Source organism: Carcharodon carcharias, chromosome 28, assembly GCF_017639515.1.
Source record: "Carcharodon carcharias isolate sCarCar2 chromosome 28, sCarCar2.pri, whole genome shotgun sequence".
NCBI classification, from domain to species: Eukaryota; Metazoa; Chordata; class Chondrichthyes; order Lamniformes; family Lamnidae; genus Carcharodon; species Carcharodon carcharias.
Window position 1 is genome coordinate 30,682,733 of NC_054494.1, and position 25,542 is coordinate 30,708,274.

General features: G+C 46.0%; 1 protein-coding gene across 1 annotated transcript in view; it reads left to right on the top strand.

Annotated features, from left to right (window-relative positions):
- The window catches only part of LOC121270791 (glutamate receptor ionotropic, delta-1-like), a 1,188,003-nt gene that overhangs the window by 1,057,842 nt on the left and 104,619 nt on the right, over positions 1–25,542 (top strand). The gene's annotated exons all lie outside the window — the stretch shown is intronic.

A 25,542-nucleotide genomic window follows, 5' to 3' on the forward strand; every position in this document is an offset into this window, starting at 1 on the left:
TGCAACATGTGATTACACAGAGACTGCACAATGTGATTGCACAGAGCGACTGCAACATGTGATTACACAGAGAGACTGCACCATGTGATTACACAGAGACTGCCTCATGTGATTACACAGAGACTGCACCATGTGATTATACAGAGACTGCATCATGTGATTACAGAGACTGCATCATGTGATTACACAGCGACTGCACCATGTGATTATACAGGGACTGCATCATGTGATTATACAGTGACTGCACCATGTGATTACACAGAGTCTGCATCATGTGATTATATAGAGACTGCACCATGTGGTTACACAGAGAGGCTGCAACATGTGATTACACAGAGAGACTGCAACATGTGATTACACAGAGACTGCACAATGTGATTACACCAGAGACTGCTCCATGTGATTACACAGAGAGACTGCAACATGTGATTACACAGAGAGACTGCAACATGTGATTACACAGAGACTGCACAATGTGATTACACAGAGAGACTGCAACATGTGATTAGACAGAGACTGCACCATGTGATTACACAGAGAGACTGCAACATGTGATTACACAGAGACTACACAATGTGATTACACAGAGCGACTGCAACATGTGATTACACAGAGAGACTGCACCATGTGATTACACAGAGACTGCACCATGTGATTGCACAGAGCGACTGCAACATGTGATTACACAGAGAGACTGCACCATGTGATTACACAGAGACTGCCTCATGTGATTACACAGAGACTGCATCATGTGATTACAGAGACTGCATCATGTGATTACACAGCGACTGCACCATGTGATTATACAGGGACTGCATCATGTGATTATACAGGGACTGCACCATGTGATTACACAGAGTCTGCATCATGTGATTATATAGAGACTGCACCATGTGGTTACACAGAGAGGCTGCAACATGTGATTACACAGAGAGACTGCACAATGTGATTACACAGAGAGACTGCAACATGTGATTAGACAGAGACTGCACAATGTGATTACACAGAGCGACTGCAACATGTGATTACACAGAGAGACTGCACCATGTGATTACACAGAGACTGCACAATGTGATTACACAGAGAGACTGCAACATGTGATTAGACAGAGACTGCACAATGTGATTACACAGAGAGACTGCACCATGTGATTACACAGAGACTGCACCATGTGATTATACAGAGACTGCATCATGTGATTACAGAGACTGCATCATGTGATTACACAGCGACTGCACCATGTGATTATACAGGGACTGCATCATGTGATTATACAGGGACTGCACCATGTGATTACACAGAGTCTGCATCATGTGATTATATAGAGACTGCACCATGTGGTTACACAGAGAGGCTGCAACATGTGATTACACAGAGAGACTGCAACATGTGATTACACAGAGACTGCACAATGTGATTGCACCAGAGACTGCACCATGTGATTACACAGAGAGACTGCAACATGTGATTACACAGAGACTGCACCATGTGATTACACAGAGAGACTGCAACATGTGATTACACAGAGACTGCACCATGTGATTACACAGAGAGACTGCAACATGTGATTACACAGAGACTGCACAATGTGATTACACAGAACGACTGCAACATGTGATTACACAGAGAGACTGCACCATGTGATTACACAGAGACTGCACCATGTGATTGCACAGAGCGACTGCAACATGTGATTACACAGAGAGACTGCACCATGTGATTACACAGAGACTGCATCATGTGATTACACAGCGACTGCATCATGTGATTATACAGGGACTGCATCATGTGATTATACAGGGACTGCACCATGTGATTACACAGAGTCTGCATCATGTGATTATATAGAGACTGCACCATGTGGTTACACAGAGAGGCTGCAACATGTGATTACACAGAGAGACTGCAACATGTCTTTAATCAGACAGACAGCACCATATGATTACACAGAGTCAGCACCATCTGATTACACAGAGAGTGCACCATGTGATTACTCAGAGACTGCACCATGTGATTATACAGAGACTGCACCATGTGATTACTCAGAGACTGCAACATGTGATTACATAGGGAGACTGCATCTTCTGCTTATACAGACAGACTGCACCATGTAATTATACAGAGACTGCATCATGTGATTGCACAGAGAATGCGTCATGTGATTATATAGAGACTGCAACATGTGATTTCATAGAGACTGCAACATGAAATTACATAGTGACTGCACCATGTTATTACACAGAGTGACTGCAACATGTGATTACACAGAGCGTCTGCACCATGTGATTACACGGAGAGACTGCACCATGTGATTAGACAGAGAGACTGCACCATGTGCTTATACAGAGATACTGCACCATGTGATTATAGAGAGATACTCCACCATGTGATTAAACAGGGAAACTGCACCATGTGATTACAAAGGGAGGTTGCTTGGCCTAAATAGCCAAGTGGTTATGGTACTGGAAACGTGTTTGTACTCGAAAGAGTTACACAGAGACTGCATCATGTGATTACTCTGAGACTGCACCATGTCTTTAAACAGATAGACAGCACCATGTGATTACACTGAGACTGCAACATGTGATTACACAGAGAGACTGCACCATGTGATTACACAGAGAGACTGCACCATGTGATTACACAGAGAGACTGCACCATGTGATTACACAGAGACTGCATCATGTGATTACTCTGAGACTGCACCATGTCTTTAATCAGATAGACAGCACCATGTGATTACACTGAGACTGCAACATGTGATTACACAGAGAGACTGCAGCATGTGATTATACAGAGACTGCACCAAGTGATTAGACAGAGGGACTGCACCATGTGATTATACAGAGAGACTCCACCATGTGATTAAATAGGGAAACTGCAACATGTGATTACACAGAGAAACTGCACCATGTGATTACACAGAGAGACTGCACCATGTGATTACACAGAAAGACTCCACCATGTGATTATACAAGAGACTCCACCATGTGATTATACAGAGAGACTGCATCATGTGATTACACAGAGACTGCAACATGTGATTACTCAGAGACTGCAACATGTGATTACACAGAGATACTGCACCATGTGATTACACAGAGAGTCTGCACCATGTGATTATACAGAGACTGCACCATCTGATTACAAAGAGTCTGCACCATGTGTTATACAAGGAAATTGCACCATGTGATTACACAGAGAGATTGCATCACGTGATTACACAGGGAAACTGCACCAAGTGATTATACAGAGAGACTGCACCATGTGATTACACAGAGAGACTGCACCATGTGATTACACAGAGAGACTGCACCATGTGATTACACAGAGAGACTGCACCATGTGATTACACAGAGAGACTGCACCATGTGATTACACAGAGAGACTGCACCCTGAGATTATACAGACAGACTGCAACATGTGATTACACAGAGAGACTGCACCATGTGATTACACAGAGACGGCACCATGTGATTAGACAGAGAGACTGCACCATGTGATTACACAGTGACTGCACCATGTTATTATACAAGAGACTCCACCATGTGATTACACAGAGAGACTGCACCATGTGATTAGACAGAGACTGCACCATGTGATTAGACAGAGACTGCACCCTGAGATTATACAGAGAGACTGCAACATGTGATTACACAGAGAGACTGCACCATGTGATTACACAGAGACTGCAACATGTGATTATACAGACAGATTGGACCATGTGATTACATACAGAGACTGCACCATTTCACAGAGTCTAAACCATATCTTCAATCCGAGAGTTTGCACCATGTGATTACATTGAGACAGCACCATCTGATAACACAGAGACTGCATCACGTTATTACACAGAGAATGTATCTGGTGATTGCACAGGGGGACTGCAGCATGTGTTTACGCAGAGACGGCACCATTTGATTACACAGGGACTGTACCTTGTGATGATACAGGGAGACTGCACCACGTGATTACACAGAGACTGCACCATGTTATTACACAGAGAGACCGCAACATGTGATTAGACAGAGAGACTGCAACATGTGATTATACAGAGAGACTCCACCATGTGATTATACAGAGAATACATCATGTGATTATATAGAGACTGCATCAGTTGATTACATAGCAATTGCACCATGTTATTACACAGAGATACTGCACCATGCGATTATACAGAGAGACTGCACCATGTGATTTCACAGGGAGACTGCACCATCTTATTACACAGAGACTGCACCATGTTATTACACTGAGAGACTGCAACATGTGATTATACAGAGAAACTGCACCATGTGATTACACAGAGACTGCACCATATCTTTAATCTGAGAGTCTGCACCATTTGATTACACAGAGACTGCACCATGTCTTCAATCAGAGAGAATGCATCATGTGATTACATAGAGACAGCAGCATCTGAGAACACAGAGACTGCATCAGGTTGCACAGAGAGACTGCTTCATGTGATTACACAGAGGGATTGCAACATCTGATTACACAGAGGCTGCATCATGTTATTACACAGAGACTGTACCATGTGATTACACAGAGAGACAGCAACATGTGATTATACAGAGAGACTGCTTCATGTGATTACACAGAGGGATTGCAACATCTGATTACACAGAGGCTGCATCATGTTATTACACAGAGAATGGAGCATGTGATTACGCAGAGACTGCACCATGTTATTACACAGAGACTGGAGCATGAGATTACACAGAGCGGTTCCAACATGTGATTAAGCAGAGACTGCACCATGTGATAACATAGGGACAGCACCATCTGATTACACAGAGACTGCGCCATGCGATTATGTAGAGAGACCACACCATGTGATTAATCAGAGACTGCAACATGTGATTACACAGAGGGATTGCAACATCTGATTACACAGAGGCTGCATCATGTTATTACACAGAGAATGGAGCATGTGATTACGCAGAGACTGCACCATGTTATTACACAGAGACTGGAGCATGAGATTACACAGAGCGGTTCCAACATGTGATTAAGCAGAGACTGCACCATGTGATAACATAGGGACAGCACCATCTGATTACACAGAGACTGCGCCATGCGATTATGTAGAGAGACCACACCATGTGATTAATCAGAGACTGCAACATGTGATTACACAGAGACTGCACCATGTGATTACACAGAGGGATTGCAACATCTGATTACACAGAGACTGCATCATGTGATTACACAGAGGCTGCATCATATGATTACACAGAGGCTGCAGCATGTGATTACAAAGAGACTGCATCATGTGATTATATACAGACTGCACTATCTGATTACACAGAGACTGCATGATGTGATTATACAGAGAATGCATCATGTGATTATATAGAGACTGCATCATGTGATTATACAGAGAATGCATCATGTGATTGTATAGAGACTGCACCATGTGATTATACAGAGACTGCACCATGTCTTCAATCAGAGAGTCTGCACCATGTGATTACACAGAGACTGCATCATGTTATTACACAGAGACTGGAGCATGTGATTACACAGAGCGGTTGCAACATGTGATTACACAGAGACTGCGCCATGCGATTATGTAGAGAGACCACACCATGTGATTAATCAGAGACTGCAACATGTGATTACACAGAGAGACTGCACTATGTGGTTATACAGAGAGACTGCTCCATGTGATTACACAGAGAAACTGCAACACGTGATTGTACAGAGAAACTGCACCATGTGATTACACAGAGACTGCACCATGTCTTCAATCAGAGAGTCTGCATCACGTGATTACATAGAGACAGCAACATCTGTGTACACAGAGACTGCATCAGGTTATTACACAGAGACTGCAGCATGTGATTACACAGAGTGACTGCACCATGTGATTACACAGAGAGACTGCACCATGTCTTTAATCAGATAGACAGCACCATATGATTACATAGAGTCAGCACCATCTAATTACATAGAGAGTGCACCATGTGATTAAACAGAGAGACTGCACCATGTGATTATACAGAGAGACTGCACCATGTGATTACTCAGAGACTGCAACATGTGATTACACAGAGAGACTGCAAGATGTGATTGCACAGATAGACTGCACCATGTAATTATACAGAGACTGCATCATGTGATTACACAGAGAATGCATCATGTGATTATATAGAGACTGCAACATGTGATTTGATAGAGACTGCATCATGTGATTACATACTGACTGCACCATGTGATTACACAGAGAGACTGCACCCTGTGATTACACAGAGAGACTGCACCATGTGATTACACAGAGAGACTGCACCATGTGATTACACAGAGAGACTGCAACATGTGATTACACAGAGACTGCACCATGTGATTACACAGAGAGACTGCACCATGTGATTATGCAACTGACTCCCCCATGTGATTATACAGGGAAACTGCACTATGTGATTAGACAGAGAGACTGCACCATGTGATTACACAGAGACTGCACCATGTGATTACACAGAGAGACTGCACCATGTGATTATACAGGGAAATTGCACCATGTGATTACACAGAGAGACTGCACCATGTGTTTACATAGAGGGACTGCAACATGTGATTACACCGAAAATGTACCTTGTGATTGCACAGAGGTACTTCACTATCTGATTACACAGAGACTGCACCGTGTTATTGCACAGACACGTAACGTGATTACACTGAGAGACTGCACCATGTGATTACACAGAGAGACTGCACCATGTGGTTATACAGAGAGACTGCACCATGCCTTTAATCAGATTGTCTGCATCATGTGAGTGCACACTGAGACTGCATCTTCTGATTACAGAGAGAGACGGCATCATGTGAGTCAATAGAGACTGAATGATGTGATTATGTCGAGTTTGCATCATATGATTACACAGAGACACTGCACCATGTGATTACACAGAGAGACCGCAATATGTGATTAGACAGAGACTGCACCATATGATTACACAGGGAGACAGCACCATGTGATTTCACAGAGACTGTACCCTGTGATGACACAGAGACTGCATCATGTGGTTACACAGAGAGACTGCACCATGTGATTACGCAGAGTCTGCACCATGTGATTACAGAGGGAGACTGCATCACGTGATTATATAGAGATTGCATCATGTGATTACATAGAGAGACTGCAACATGTGATTACACAGAGAATGTACCTTGTGATTGCACAGAGGGACTTCACCATGTGATTACATAGAGACAGAACCCTGTGATTACACGGAGACTGTACCTTGTGATGACACAGAGACTGCATCAAGTGATTTCACAGAGAGACTGCACCATGTGATTACACAGGAAAACTGCACCATGTGATTACCCAGAGAGACTGCACCATGTGATTACACAGAGAGACTCCACCATGTGATTATACAAGAGACTCCACTATGTGATTACACAGGGAGACTGCACCATGTGATTACACAGAGATTGCACCATGTGATTACACAGGGAGACTGTACCGTGTGATTACACAGAGACTGCACCATGTGATTACGCAGAGTCTGCACCATGTGATTACAGAGGGAGACTGCATCACGTGATTATATAGAGATTGCATCATGTGATTACATAGAGAGACTGTACCGTGTGATTACACAGGGACTGCACCATGTGATTACACAGAGAGACTGTACCATGTGATTACACAGAGACTGCACCATGTGATTACACAGAAACTGCACCATGTGATTACACAGGGAGACTGTACCATGTGATTACACAGAGACTGCACCATGTGATTACACTGACACAGCACCATGTGATTACACAGAGACCTAACCATGTGATTACACAGGGAGACTGCACCATGTGATTACACGGAGACTGCACCATGTGATTACACTGACACTGCACCATGTGATTACACAGAGAGACCTAACCATGTGATTACACAGGGAGACTGCACCATGTGATTACACGGAGACTGCACCATGTGATTACACAGAGACTACACCATGTGATTACACTGACACTGCACCATGTGATTACACAGAGAGACTGCACCATGTGATTACACAGGGAGACTGCACCATGTGATTACACGGAGACTGCACCATGTGATTACACAGAGACTGCACCATGTGATTACACAGAGAGACTGCACCATGTGATTACACAGGGAGACTGCACCATGTGATTACACAGAGACTGCACCATGTGATTACACAGAGAGACTGCACCATGTGATTACACAGAGAGACTGCACCACGTGATTACACAGAGACTGCACCATGTGATTACACAGGGAGACTGCACCATGTGATTACACGGAGACTGCACCATGTGATTACACTGACACTGCACCATGTGATTACACAGAGAGACCTAACCATGTGATTACACAGGGAGACTGCACCATGCCATTACACAGAGACTCCACCATGTTATTACACAGAGAGATTGCACCATGTGATTACACAGAGACTCCACCATGTTATTACACACAGAGACTGCACCATGTGATTATACAACAGACTCCACTATGTGATTATACAGAGAGACTCCACCATGTGATTACACAGAGAAAGTGCACCATGTGATAACACAGAGAGACTGCACCATGTGCTTTCACAGAGACTGCACCATGTGATTACACAGAAAGACTGCAACATGAGATTACATAGAGACAGCACCCCCTGATTACACGGAGACTGTACCTTGTGATGACACAGAGACTGCATCAAGTGATTTCACAGAGAGACTGCACCATGTTATTACACAGAGAGTGCAGTATATTATTACACAGAGAGACTGCAACATGTGATTATACAGAGACTGCAACATATGATTATACAGAGACTTCAGCATGTGATTAAAAACAGAGAGTGCAACATGTGATTATGCAGAGTCTGCACCATGTGATTACACAGAGAAACTGCACCATGTGATTACATAGAGAGACTGAACGAAGTGATTATACAAAGAGGCAGCACCATCTGATTACCCAGGTAAACTGCACCATGTGGTTACACAGAGAGACTGCACCATCTGATTACACAGAGAATGTACCTTGTGATTGCACAGGGGGACTTCACCATGTGATTACATAGAGACAGCACCTTCTGATTACATGGAGACTGTAGCTTGTGATGACACAGAGACTGCATCAAGTGATTTCACAGAGAGACTGCACCATGTTATTACACAGAGAGTGCAGTATGTTATTACACAGAGAGACTACAACATGTGATTATACAGAGACTGCAACATGTGATTATCCAGAGACTGCACCATGTGATTACACAGAGAGACTGCACCATGTGATTACACAGAGACTTCACCATGTGATTACACAGAGAAACTGCACCATGTGATTACACTGACACTGCACCATGTGATTACACAGAGACTGCACCGTGTGATTACGCAGAGAGACTGCACCATGTGTTATACAGTGAAACTGCACCATGTGATTACACAGAGAGACTGCACCATGTGATTACACAGAGATTGCACCATGTGATTACACAGGGCGACTGCACCATGTGATTACACAGAGAGACTGCACCATGTGATTACATAGAGGGACTGCAACATGTGATTACACCGAAAATGTACCTTGTGATTGCACAGAGGGACTTCACTATCTGATTACACAGAGACTGCACCGTGTTATTGCACAGACACTGTAACATGTGATTACACTGAGAGACTGCACCCTGTGATTACACAGAGAGACTGCACCATGTGATTACACAGAGAGACTGCACCATGTGATTACACAGAGACTGCACCATGTGATTACACAGGGCGACTGCACCATGTGATTATGCAAAGAGACTGCACCATGTGTTATACAGGGAAATTGCACCATGTGATTACACAGGGCGACTGCACCATGTGATTACACAGAGAGACTGCACCATGTGATTACACAGAGAGACTGCACCATGTGATTACACAGAGACTGCACCATGTGATTACACAGAGAGACTGCACCATGTGATTATGCAACTGACTCCCCCATGTGATTATACAGGGAAACTGCACCATGTGATTACACAGAGACTGCACCATGTGATTGCACAGAGAGGCTGCACCCTGTGATTACACAGAGAGACTGCAACATGTGATTACACAGAGAGACTGCACCATGTGATTACACAGAGAGACTGCACCATGTGATTAGACAGAGAGACTGCACCATGTGATTACACAGAGAGACTGCACCATGTGATTATACAGGGAAATTGCACCATGTGATTACACAGAGAGACTGCACCATGTGATTACATAGAGGGACCGCAACATGTGATTACACCGAAAATGTACCTTGTGATTGCACAGAGGTACTTCACTATCTGATTACACAGAGACAGCACCGTGTTATTGCACAGACACTGTAACATGTGATTACACTGAGAGACTGCACCATATGATTATACAGAGAGACTGCACCATGTGATTACACCGACAGACTGCACCATATGATTACACAGGGATACTGCACCATGTGATTACACAGAGAGACTGCAACATGTGATTATACAAGAGACTCCACCATGTGATTACACGGAGACTGCAGCATGTAATCACACAGAGAGACTCCACCATGTGATTGCACAGAGAGACTGCACCATGTGATTATGCAACTGACTCCCCCATGTGATTAGACAGAGAGACTGCACCATGTGATTACACAGAGAGACTGCACCATGTGATACATAGAGCGACTGCACCATGTGATTATGAAGAGACTCCACCATGTGATTACACAGAGAGACTGCACCATGTGATTATGCAGAGAGACTGCACCATGTGATTACACAGAGAGACTGCACCATGTGATTATACAAGAGACTCCACCTTGTGATTACATGGGGAGACTGCACCATGTGATTACGCAAAGAGACTGCACCATGTGTTATACAGGGATATTGCACCATCTGATTACACAGGGAAACTGCACCATGTGATTATACAGAGAAACTGCACCATGTGATTACACATAGACTGCACCATGTGATTACACGGAGACTGCACCATGGGTGATTACACAGAGAAACTGCACCATGTGATTACACATAGACTGCACCATGTGATTACACGGAGACTGCACCATGGGTGATTACACAGAGAGACTGCACCATGTGATTACACAGAGAGACTGCGCCATGTGATTATACAGAGAGACTGCAACATGTGATTACACAGAGACTGCAACATGTGATTACACTGAGAGAATGCACTATGTGATTACATAGAGACAGCACCATCTTATTAAACAGAGACGGTACCTCTTGATGACACAAGGACTGCATCATGTGATTATACAGTGAGACTCCACCATGTGATTACACAGAGAGACTGCACCATGTGATTATACAAGAGACTCCACCATGTGATTACACAGAGAGACTGCACCATGTGATTAGACAGAGGGACTGCACCATGTGATTACACAGAGACTGCACCATGTGATTACACAGAGAGACTGTACCATGTGATTACACAGAGACTGCACCATGTGATTACACAGAGACTGCACCATGTGATTACACAGGGAAACTGCACCATGTGATAACACAGGGAAACTGCACCATGTTTTTACACAGAGACTGCACCATGTGATTACACAGGGAAACTGCACCATGTGATTACAGAGAGAGACTGCACCATATGATTACACAGGGAAACTGCACCATGTAATCACACAGAGAGACTGCACCATGTGATTATGCAAGAGTCTCCACCATGTGATTACACAGAGAGACTGCACCATGTGATTATGCAGAGAGACTGCACCATGTGATTATGCAGAGAGACTGCACCATGTGAATATGCAGAGAGACTGCACCATGTGATTATGCAGAGAGACTGCACCATGTGATTATGCAGAGACTGCACCATGTGATTATGCAGAGAGACTGCACCATGTGATTACACAGAGAGACTGCACCGTGTGATTATGCAGAGAGACTGCACCATGTGATTATGCAGAGAGACTGCACCATGTGATTACACAGAGAGACTGCACCATGTGATTATACAAGAGACTCCACCTTGTGATTACATGGGGAGACTGCACCATGTGATTACACAAAGTGACTGCACCATGTGTTATACAGGGAAATTGCACCATGTGATTACATAGAGGGACTGCAACATGTGATTACCCTGAAAATGTACCTTGTGATTGCACAGAGGGACTTCACTATCTGATTACACAGAGACTGCACCGTGTTATTGCACAGACACTGTAACATATGGTTACACTGAGAGACTGCACCCTGTGATTACACTGAGAGACTGCACCATATGATTATACAGAGAGACTGCACCATGTGATTACACCGACAGACTGCACCATATGATTACACAGGGATACTGCACCATGTGATTACACAGAGAGACTGCACCATGTGATTAGAAAGAGAGACTGCGACATGTGATTACACAGAGACTCCACCATGTGATTACACAGAGACTGTACCATGTGATTACACGGGGAGATTGCACCACATGATTACAAAGGGAAACTGCACCATGTGATTACACAGGGAAACTGCACCATGTGATTATACAGAGAGACTGCACCATGTTTTTACAGAGACTGCACCATGTGATTACACAGAGAGACTGCACCATGTGATTACACAGAGACTCCACCATGTGATTACACAGAGACTGCACCATGTGATTACACGGGGAGATTGCACCACATGATTACAAAGGGAAACTGCACCATGTGATTACACAGGGAAACTGCACCATGTGATTATACAGAGAGACTGCACCATGTGATTACACAGGGAAACTGCACCATGTGATTACACAGAGACTGCACCATGTGATTACACAGGGAAACTGCACCATGTGATTACGCAGAGAGACTGCACCATGTGATTACACAGTGAGACTGCACCATGTCATTACATAGAGACTGCACCATGTGATTACACAGAGACTGCAACACGTGATTATACAGAGAGTCTGCACCATGTGATTACACAGGGAGTGGGCACCATGTGATTACATTGAGACAGCACCTTCTGATTACATGGAGAGTGTACCTTGTGATGACACAGAGACTGCATCAAGTGATTTCACAGAGAGACTGCACCATGTTATTACACAGAGAGTGCAGTATTTTGTTACATAGGGAGTCTGCAACATGTGATTATACAGAGACTGCAGCATGTGATTACACAGAAAAACTGCACCATGTGATTACTTAGAGAGACTGAACGAAGTGATTATACACAGAGGCAGAACCATCTGATTACACAGAGACTGCACCTTGTGATTATACAGAGTCTACAACATGTGATTACACAGAGAAACTGCACCATGCAATTATACAGAGAGACACCACCATATGATTACACAGGGAGACTGCGCCATTTGATTTCACAGAGACTGCACCATGTGATTCACAGGGAGTGGGCACCATGTGATTACATTGAGACAGCACCATCTGATTACACAGAGATGTACCTTGTGATTGCACAGAGGGACTTCACCATGTGATTACATAGAGACAGCACCAGCTGATTGAACAGGGAAACTGCACCATGTGATTACACAGAGAGACTGGACCATGTGATTACACAGGGAAACTGCACCATGTGATTACACAGAGAGACTGGACCATGTGATTACACAGGGAAACTGCACCATGTGATTACACAGAGAGACTGCATCATATGATTACACAGAGAGACTGCACCATGTGATTACACAGAGAGACTGCACCATGTGATTACACAGAGAGTCCGAACCATGTGATTACACAGAGTGTCTGAACCATGTGATTATGCAGAGAGGCTTCACCATGTGATTATATAGAAATTGCAACATGTGATTACATAGAGTCTGCATCAGGTGATTACATACAGCCTGCGTCATGCCATTACACAGAGACTTCAACATGTGATTTCTCAGAGTCTGAACCATATCTTCAATCAGAGAGTTTGCACCATGTGATTAAATTGAGACAGCACCATCTGATAACACAGAGACTGCACAATGTTATCACACAGAGAGACTGAAACATGTGATTAGACAGAGAGACTGCACCATGTGATTACACAGGGAGACTGAACCATGTGATTGCGCAAAAACTAAACCATCTGAATATACAGAGAAACTGCACCATGTGATTACACAGATTGCATCATGTGATTATATAGAGACTGCATCATATGATTATACAGAGACTGCATCATGTGATTATATAGGGACTGCATCATATGATTATACAGAGACTGCACCATGTGATTATACAGAGACTGCAGCATGTGATTATATGGAAACTGCATCATGTGATTACACAGAGACTGCAACACGTGATTATACAGAGAGACTGCATCATGTGATTACACAGAGAGTCTGCACCATGTGATTACACAGGGAGTGAGCACCATGTGATTACATTGAAACAGCACCCTCTGATTACATGGAGAGTGTAACTTGTGATGACACAAAGACTGCATCAAGTGATTTCACAGAGAGACTGCACCATGTTATTACACAGAGAGTGCAGTATGTTATTACACAGGGAGTCTGCAACATGTGATTATACAGAGACTGCGCCATGTGATTACACAGACAGACTGAACCATGTGATTGCACAAAGACTAAACCATCTGAATATACAGAGAAACTGCACCATGTGATTACACAGACTGCATCATGTGATTATATGGAAACTGCATCATGTGATTACACAGAGACTGCATCATTTGATTACACAGATCCTGCACCATGTGCTTATACAGAGATACTGCACCATGTGATTAAACAGGGAAACTGCACCATGTGATTACACAGAGAGTCTGAACCATGTGATTCCACAGAGAGTCTGAACCATGTGATTACACAGAGAGACTGCACCATGCGATTATATAGAAATTGCATCATGTGATTACATAGAGTCTGCATCAGGTGATTACATACAGCCTGCATCATGCTATTACACAGAGACTTCAACATGTGATTTCACAGAGTCTGAACCATATCTTCAATCAGAGAGTTTGCACCATGTGATTACATTGAGACAGCACCATCTGATTACACAGAGACTGCATCACGTTATTACACAGAGAATGTATCTTGTGATTGCACAGAGGGACTGCAGCATGTGTTTACGCAGAGACGGCACCATCTGATTACACAGAGACTGTACCTTGTGATGATACAGGGAGACTGCACCATGTGATTACACAGAGAGACTGCACCATACGATTATACAGAGAGACTCCACCATATGATTACACAGGGAGACTGCATCATTTGATTTCACAGAGACTGCACCATGTGATTACACATGGAGGGGGCACCATGTGATTACATTGAGACAGCACCATCTGATTACACAGAGACTGTACCTTGTGTTGACACAGAGACTGCACCATGTTGTTACACAGACAGACTGCAACATGTGATTATACTGAGACTGCATCATGTGATTACATAGAGACTGCACCATGTTATCACACAGAGAGACTGCAACATGTGATTAGACAGAGAGACTGCACCATGTGATTACACAGACTGCATCATGTGATTATATAGAGACTGCATCATATGATTATACAGAGACTGCACCATGTGATTATACAGAGACTGCAGCATGTGATTACACAGAGAGATTGCATCCTGTGATTACACAGAGAGTCTGCACCATGTGATTACACAGACTGCATCATGTGATTATATAGAGACTGCATCATATGATTATACAGAGACTGCACCATGTGATTATACAGAGACTGCACCATGTGATTATACAGAGTCTGCAGCATGTGATTATACAGAGAGACTGCATCCTGTGATTACACAGAGAGTCTGCACCATGTGATTACTCAGGGAGTGGGCACCATGTGATTACATTGAAACAGCACCCTCTGATTTCATGGAGAGTGTACCTTGTGATGACACAAAGACTGCATCAAGTGATTTCACAGAGAGACTGCACCATGTGATTACACAGAGAGACTGCACCATGTGATTAAACAGGGAAACTGCATCATGTGATTACACAGAGACTGCACCATGTTTTTAATCAGAGAGACTGTACCATGTAATTACACAGAGAGACTCCACCATGTAATTAATACAAAAACTGCACCATGTAATTATACAGAGAGACAGCACCATCTGATTGCACAGAGACTGCACCATATGATTACACAGAGAGACTGCACCATGTGATTACACAGATTGACTGCACCATGTGATTACACAAATGTTGCAACATGTGATTACACAGATGCTGCACCATGTGATTACACAGGGGCTGCAACATGTGATTACATTTGGAGACTGCACCATGTGATTACACAGAGAGACTGCACCATGTGATTAAAAAGAAAGACTGCATCATGTGATTAAACAGCGAAACTGCACCATGTGATAAACAGAGACCGCACCATGTGATTATACAGAGAGACTGCACGACCTGATTACACAGAGCATGTACCTTGTGATTTCACAGAGACTGCACCATGTGATTACACAGGGAGGGGGCACCATGTGATTACATTGAGACAGCACCATCTGATTACACAGAGACTGCACCTTGTTATTACATAGAGATTGCACCATGTGATTACACAGAGGCTGCAACATGTAATTACACAGAGAGACTGAACCATGTGTTTAAACAGGGAGACTGAACCATGTGATTACACAAAGCGACAGCAGGATCTGATTACACAGAGAATGTACCTTGTGATTGCACAGAGAATGCAGCACGTGGTTACACAGAGAGACTGCATCATGTGATTATACAGAGGCTGCAACATGTGATTACACAGGGGCTGCAACATGTGATTAAATGGAGATCTTGCATCGTGTGATTACACTGAGAGACTGCACCATGTGATTATACAGAGACTGCACCATGTGATTACACTGAGAGACTGCACCATGTGATTATACAGAGACTGCACCATGTGATTACACAGGGGCTGCAACATGTGATTAAATGGAGATCTTGCATCATGTGATTACACTGAGAGACTGCAACATGCGATTATGCAGCGAGACTGCACCATATGATTACACAGAGACTGCACCATGTGATTATACAAATAGACTGCACCATGTGATTATACAGAGAGACTACACCATGTGATTACACAGAGACTGCACCATGTGATTACATGGAAACTGCACCATGTGATTACACAGAGAGACTGCACCACGTGATTATACAGAGTCTGCAGCATGTGATTATACAGAGAGACTGCATCCTGTGATTACACAGAGAGTCTGCACCATGTGATTACTCAGGGAGTGGGCACCATGTGATTACATTGAAACAGCACCCTCTGATTTCATGGAGAGTGTACCTTGTGATGACACAAAGACTGCATCAAGTGATTTCACAGAGAGACTGCACCATGTGATTACACAGAGAGACTGCACCATGTGATTAAACAGGGAAACTGCATCATGTGATTACTCAGAGACTGCACCATGTTTTTAATCAGAGAGACTGTACCATGTAATTACACAGAGAGACTCCACCATGTAATTAATACAAAAACTGCACCATGTAATTATACAGAGAGACAGCACCATCTGATTGCACAGAGACTGCACCATATGATTACACAGAGAGACTGCACCATGCGATTACACAGATTGACTGCACCATGTGATTACACAAATGTTGCAACATGTGATTACACAGATGCTGCACCATGTGATTACACAGGGGCTGCAACATGTGATTACATTTGGAGACTGCACCATGTGATTACACAGAGAGACTGCACCATGTGATTAAAAAGAAAGACTGCATCATGTGATTAAACAGCGAAACTGCACCATGTGATAAACAGAGACCGCACCATGTGATTATACAGAGAGACTGCACGACCTGATTACACAGAGCATGTACCTTGTGATTTCACAGAGACTGCACCATGTGATTACACAGGGAGGGGGCACCATGTGATTACATTGAGACAGCACCATCTGATTACACAGAGACTGCACCTTGTTATTACATAGAGATTGCACCATGTGATTACACAGAGGCTGCAACATGTAATTACACAGAGAGACTGAACCATGTGTTTAAACAGGGAGACTGAACCATGTGATTACACAAAGCGACAGCAGGATCTGATTACACAGAGAATGTACCTTGTGATTGCACAGAGAATGCAGCACGTGGTTACACAGAGAGACTGCATCATGTGATTATACAGAGGCTGCAACATGTGATTACACAGGGGCTGCAACATGTGATTAAATGGAGATCTTGCATCGTGTGATTACACTGAGAGACTGCACCATGTGATTATACAGAGACTGCACCATGTGATTACACTGAGAGACTGCACCATGTGATTATACAGAGACTGCACCATGTGATTACACAGGGGCTGCAACATGTGATTAAATGGAGATCTTGCATCATGTGATTACACTGAGAGACTGCAACATGCGATTATGCAGCGAGACTGCACCATATGATTACACAGAGACTGCACCATGTGATTATACAAATAGACTGCACCATGTGATTATACAGAGAGACTACACCATGTGATTACACAGAGACTGCACCATGTGATTACATGGAAACTGCACCATGTGATTACACAGAGAGACTGCACCACGTGCTTAAACAGTGAAACATCACCATGTAATTATACAGATAGACTGCACCATGAGATTACACAGAACAGCACCATGTGATTTCACAGAGATACTGCAACATGTGATTATGCAGCGAGACTGCACCATGTGATTAAACAGAGCATCTGCACCATGTGATTACACAGTGTGTCTACACCATGTGATTACACAGAGACTGCACCATGTGATTACACAGAGACTGCACCATGTGATTTCACACAGGGATAGCACCATGTGATTACACAGTAACTGTACCATGTGTTGACACAGAGAGACTGCACCATGTGATTAAATGGAGATCCTGCATCATGTGATTACAATGAGAGAATGCACCATGTGATTAAACAGAGACTGCACCATGTAACTAAACAGAGAATGCACCATGTGATTACTCAGAGACTGCGCCATATGATTACTCAGAGGCTGCAACATGTGATTACACAGTGAGACTACGCAATGTGATTACACAGATAGACTGCACCATGTGATTCCACAGAGACTGCACCATGTGATTACACAGAGACTGCACCATGTGATTCCACAGAGGCTGCACCATGTGATTACACAGAGACTGCACCATGTGATTACACAGATAGACTGCACCATGTGATTACACAGAGAGACTGCACCATGTGATTCTACAGAGACTGCACCATGTGATTACACAGAGAGACTGCACCATGTGATTCCACAGAAACACTGGACCATGTGATTACAGAGTCTGCACCATGTGATTACACAGAGACTGCACCATGTGATTACACACAGAGACTGCACCATGTGATTACACAGAGACTACACCATGTGATTACACAGAGAGACTGCACCATGTGATTACACAGAGAGACTGCACTATGTGATTACACAGAGACTGCACCACGTGCTTAAACAGTGAAACATCACCATGTGATTATACAGATAGACTGCACCATGAGATTACACAGAACTGCACCATGTGATTTCACAGAGACTGCATCATGTGATCACACAGAGAGACTGCAACATGGGATTATGCAGCGAGACTGCACCATGTGATTGTACAGAGAGACGGCATCGTGTGATTACACACAGGGACTGCACCATGTGGTTACTCAGTGACTGTACTATGTGCTTACACAGAGAGACTGCACCATGTGATTATACAGAGCGACTGCACCATGTGCTTACATAGATAATGCACCATGTGATTAAACGATCATTCATCATGTGATTACACCGAGAGACTGAACCATGTGGTTACACAGAGACTGCACCATGTGATTTCACAGAGCCACTGCTCCATGTGACGATACAGTGACTGTACCATGTTATTACATAGAGACTGCACCATGTGATTGCACATGAAGACTGCACCATGAGATTGCACAGATATTGCACCATGCGATCACAGAGACTGCACCATGTGATTACACAGAGAGACTCCACCATGTGATCAAACAATGAAACTGCATCATGTGATGACGCAGAGACTGCACCATGTGATTATACAGAGACTGTTCCATGTTATTACATGGAGATATTGCACCATGTGATCATACAAAGAGTCTGCACCATGTGATTACATAGAGACTGCACCATGTGATTACACACGGAGACTGCACCATGTGATTACATAGAGACTGCACCATGTGATTGAACAGACAAACTGCATCCGGTCATTACACAGAGAGTCTGCACCAGGTGATTACACAGAGACTGCACCACGTGCATAAACAGTGAAACCTCACCTTGCGATTACACAGAGACCGCACCATGTGATCACACAGAGAGACTGCAACATGGGATTATGCAGAGAGACTGCAACATGCGATTATGCAGAGAGACTGCATCGTATGATTACACACAGGGGCTGCACCATGTGGTTACTCAGTGACTGTACCATGTGCTTACACAGAGAGACTGCACCATGTGATTATACAGAGTGACTGCACCATGTGATTACACAGAGACTTCATCATGTGTTTAAAGAGAGAGTCTGCACCATGTGATTAAATGGCGATCATTCATCATGTGATTACATTAAGGGAATGCACCATATGATTGTACAGAGACTGCACCATGTAATTATACGGAGACTGTACCATCTGGTTACACAGAGAGTCTTCACCATGTGATTACGTAGAGACTGCACCATGTGATTTAACAGTGAAACTGCACCATGTGATTACACAGAGACTGCACCATGTGATTACACAGAGAGACTGCACCATGTGATTAGACAGAGATTGCACCATGTGATTATGCAGAGAGACTGCACCATGTGATTGTACAGAGAGACGGCATCGTATGATTAAACAATGAACCTGCACCATGTTATTACACACAGAGACTGCATGATGAGATTATACAGAGACTGCACCATGTGATTACACAGAGAGACTGCAACATGCGATTATGTGGAGAGACTGAACAATGTGATTTTACGGAGACTGCACCATCTGGTTACACGGAGAGACAGCATGATGTGATTTCTGTAGTAAGGTTTTTTGTTGCCCCACCAAATTGTCTGGAGGCTTGTTTTGTTGAACATAAGCAATTATTGAAAACCCTTAACTATATCCGTCTCCCAGGTACAGCTCTGCTCATGAGCTGGCTCCTCCCAGACACCACTACACATCATCTAGTATCACCTGAAACTCCACATTATAACCTGGGCTGGACTGTTCTCCCATCCTGCATTAACCTTTCTTCTGCCTGAGCAACTTTTTACTACAATTTCCCTTGGGTTGAAGTTATACAGTGTTGCAGCAGTCGAGCTAATCAGTTATTCGGGATGATAACTATTCATCGAAAGCTACTACACATTGTGAAGTCATCATTGATTTCTTTCTAATTAGGTTTAAATTTAATTGCAGAAAATGCACTGAGGAATCCTTCACTTTCTGCCCTTCAAATCATTGATCACCCCCCCCCCCCCAACCCTCCCCCACCCCTCCAACCAACCCTCCCCCCAACCCTCCCCCCAACCCTCTCCCCAACCCTCCCCCCACCCCTCCCCCACCCCTCCAACCAACCCTCCCCCACCCCTCCAACCAACCCTCCCCCCAACACTCCCCCCAACCCTCCCCCCAACCCTCTCCTCACCCTCCCCCAACCCTCTCCTCACCCTCCCCCAACCCTCTCCCCAACCCTCCCCCCAACCCTCCCCCCAACCCTCTCCCCAACCCTCTCCCCAACCCTCTCCTCACCCTCCCCCCAACCCTCTCCCCAACCCTCCCCCCAACCCTCCCCCCAACCCTCTCCTCACCCTCCCCCCAACCCTCCCCCCAACCCTCCCCCCAACCCTCTCCTCACCCTCCAACCAACCCTCCCCCCAACCCTCCCCCCAACCCTCCCCCCAACCCTCCCCCCAACCCTCTCCCCAACCCTCTCCTCACCCTCCCCCCAACCCTCCCCCCAACTCTCCCCCCAACCCTCTCCTCACCCTCCCCCCAACCCTCCCCCCAACCCTCCCCCCGCCCTTCCCCCAACCCTCTCCTCACCCTCCCCCCAACCCTCCCCCCAACCCTCCCCCCAACTCTCCCCCCAACCCTCTCCTCACCCCCCCCAACCCTCCCCCCAACCCTCCCCCCAACCCTCTCCTCACCCTCCCCCCACCCTCCCCCCAACCCTCTCCTCACCCTCCCCCCAACCCTCCCCCCAACCCTCCCCCCACCCTCTCCCCAACCCTCCCCCCACCCTCCCCCCAACCCTCCCCCCACCCTCCCCCAACCCTCTCCCCACCCTCCCCCCAACCCTCTCCTCACCCTCCCCCCAACCCTCCCCCACCCTCCCCCCAACCCTCCCCCCACCCTCCCCCCAACCCTCTCCCCACCCTCCCCCACCCTCCCCCCAACCCTCCCCCCACCCTCACCCCAACCCTCCCCCCACCCTCCCCCCAACCCTCTCCCCAACCCTCCCCCCACCCTCCCCCCAACCCTCTCCTCACCCTCCCCCCAACCCTCCCCCACCCTCCCCCCACCCTCCCCCCAACCCTCTCCTCACCCTCCCCCCAACCCTCCCCCACCCTCCCCCCACCCTCCCCCCAACCCTCCCCCCACCCTTCCCCCAACCCTCCCCCCACCCTCCCCCCAACCCTCTCCTCACCCTCCCCCCAACCCTCCCCCCACCCTCCCCCCAACCCTCTCCTCACCCTCCCCCCAACCCTCCCCCACCCTCCCCCCACCCTCCCCCCAACCCTCCCCCCACCCTCCCCCCAACCCTCCCCCCACCCTCCCCCCAACCCTCTCCTCACCCTCCCCCAACCCTCCCCCACCCTCCCCCCACCCTCCCCCCAACCCTCTCCTCACCCTCCCCCCAACCCTCCCCCACCCTCCCCCCAACCCTCCCCCCACCCTCCCCCCAACCCTCCCCCCACCCTCCCCCCAACCCTCTCCTCACCCTCCCCCCACCCTCCCCCCACCCTCCCCCCAACCCTCCCCCCAACCCTCTCCCCACCCTCCCCCCACCTTCCCCCCAACCCTCCCCCACCCTCCCCCCACCCTCCCCCCACCTTCCCCCCAACCCTCCCCCACCCTCCCCCCACCTTCCCCCCAACCCTCCCCCACCCTCCCCCCACCCTCCCCCCAACCTTCCCCCCAACCCTCCCCCACCCCTCCCCCCAACCCTGTCCTCACCCCCCCAACCCTCTCCTCACCCTCTCCCCACCCTCCCCCCAACCCTCTCCTCACCCTCCCCCCAACCCTCCCCCCAACCCTCCCCCCAACCCTCTCCTCACCCTCCCCCCAACCCTCCCCCCAACCCTCCCCCCAACCCTCTCCCCACCCTCCCCCCAACCCTCCCCCCAACCCTCTCCTCACCCCCCCAACCCTCTCCCCACCCTCCCCCCAACCCTCTCCTCACCCCTCTCCTCACCCCCCCAAACCTCCCCCACCCCTCCCCCCAACCCTCTCCTCACCCCTCTCCTCACCCCCCCAACCCTCCCCCAACCCTCCCCCCAACCATCTCCTCACCCTCCCCCCAACCTTCTCCCCACCCTCCCCCCAACCCTCCCCCCAACCCTCTCCCCACCCTCCCCCCAACCCTCCCCCCAACCCTCCCCCCAACCCTCCCCCCACACCTCTCCCCAACCCTCCCCCCAACACTCTCCCCAACCCTCCCCCCAACCCTCTCCTCACCCTCCCCCCCAACCCTCCCCCCAACCCTCCCCCCAACCCTCTCCTCACCCCCCCAACCCTCTCCTCACCCCCCAACCCTCTCCTCACCCTGTCCCTCAACCGTCTCCCCACCCTCTCACTCAATCCCCCTCTCACCATCTCTCTCGCTGTTCAATATTCCCCACTTTTCATCCATTTCTCAATCACATCCCACCGTCTCCTTCAAACAATTCGTGCCATATCTCTGAGTCCCTTCACAGCATCTCTCTCGATCCCTGATCTCCATATCCTTATCTTTTCCTTTTTCACTATCCACTGCTGTTTTCATCCCTTCTTCTTTATTCCACAATTTGCTATCATTTGGGTCAGAAGTTCCCTCCTGCTTTCTAACTTCTCTCTTCCTCATTTTGGAGAATGTATCGCTTGACATTTGAAGTTTGACTCACAATGCACACTTATATTGGGTCATCTTTATCAGTTTTCTTCATAGCCCTAAAAATATCAACTAGTTCCCATGGAAGGCTCTTTTTCAATGAGAAACAATTCTCCCCCTCCCCCACTTTCATGCTCTTGTTTTTACCAAATCCAGGTTTTTTGGGTAAGTTTCATGTTACTTCGTGGAGTTAGTAATATTCGGATAAGGAGTCTTCAGAAAGTCCAGAAAGGCCCGTAAACTTCACCCTCTAGATTGGCACTCATCCACCTATCGCTTCATTAAGTCTTCACCTACACTTTCTGTTTGTTGGGTTTTTAATCTCATCTTTTATTTAGTTCTCTTCAGCCCACCCTTCTCTGCCTTCTTACCAAAGGAAATCTGAAATTCTGACCAATTTTCCTTTCTGTTCCATAAACGTCATTAATAAATGGGACTGTTTGATTAGTTTCCTCACATTCTGAGCTTCCGTTTGATGCTAATGAGCTTTTTTTAAAATGGCAAAGTATTAGTATTTCCTGCTGATTTCTTAGTTAGACTTATTTCTTTGCTTTTATATCATGACTGGGTGGAGCATGTTGGACCTGAGAGGTAAATAATTAAAATGGAATTGTGGGTCAGCATGCAGGGATATGTAAAGATAAGATGTGCTCCACCAAATTCCTAATCTCAGCAATGTAAGTATGGAACCTTGACCAAGTACTCAATGTGGGACAGAGGAGGAACAAGAGGTGGGTGTCAGAATTTCTGGGAACATCTCCTGGTAGAGGCACAGCAACAGATCAGCCAATCTCCAATAATTGGCTTTAAATATTTGGGTTAATGAAAATGAATGAGTGAAAAGGGGACATTTAGTCTCTAAAATCACATCATTTGATGTTGTCTAATGGTTGCTCTCTTTCACAAATACAACAGCACTTGGAAAATACATCAGACTATAAATGACAGATTTAATGCGTGATCACAGATGGTTGGGTAACAGTGCCATATATCTTTCAAGCACGTTGCTGTTGTTATTAGCAATGTGTCCTGATAATTATGTAATTAGTTTGCCAATCAGTGCCAAGTGCTGCTTCAAACCATGACTAAATCAGAATCCACCGTCTGCTTGTGAAAATTGATTTGCAGAATCTCAGTATTTCAACTCACCTCCCATTCCATGTTCCATAAAGAAGCAGGAGACGCAAATCCACATCCCATTGTACAAGCAACAGAGACTCAAACATCATCTTATTCAGAATCCCAACAGATGAAACGCAAAATGACCTCCCATTTCCTGCGTCTGTCCCTCAGACCGAGTGTTACTCGGCCTGTAATGGGCTCAGTGAGAAAAGCCCACCTTTTCAAAATTGCAGGAGGGCTGCTTGGTTGCAAAAGAAAATATGCGAGGTGTCTAAC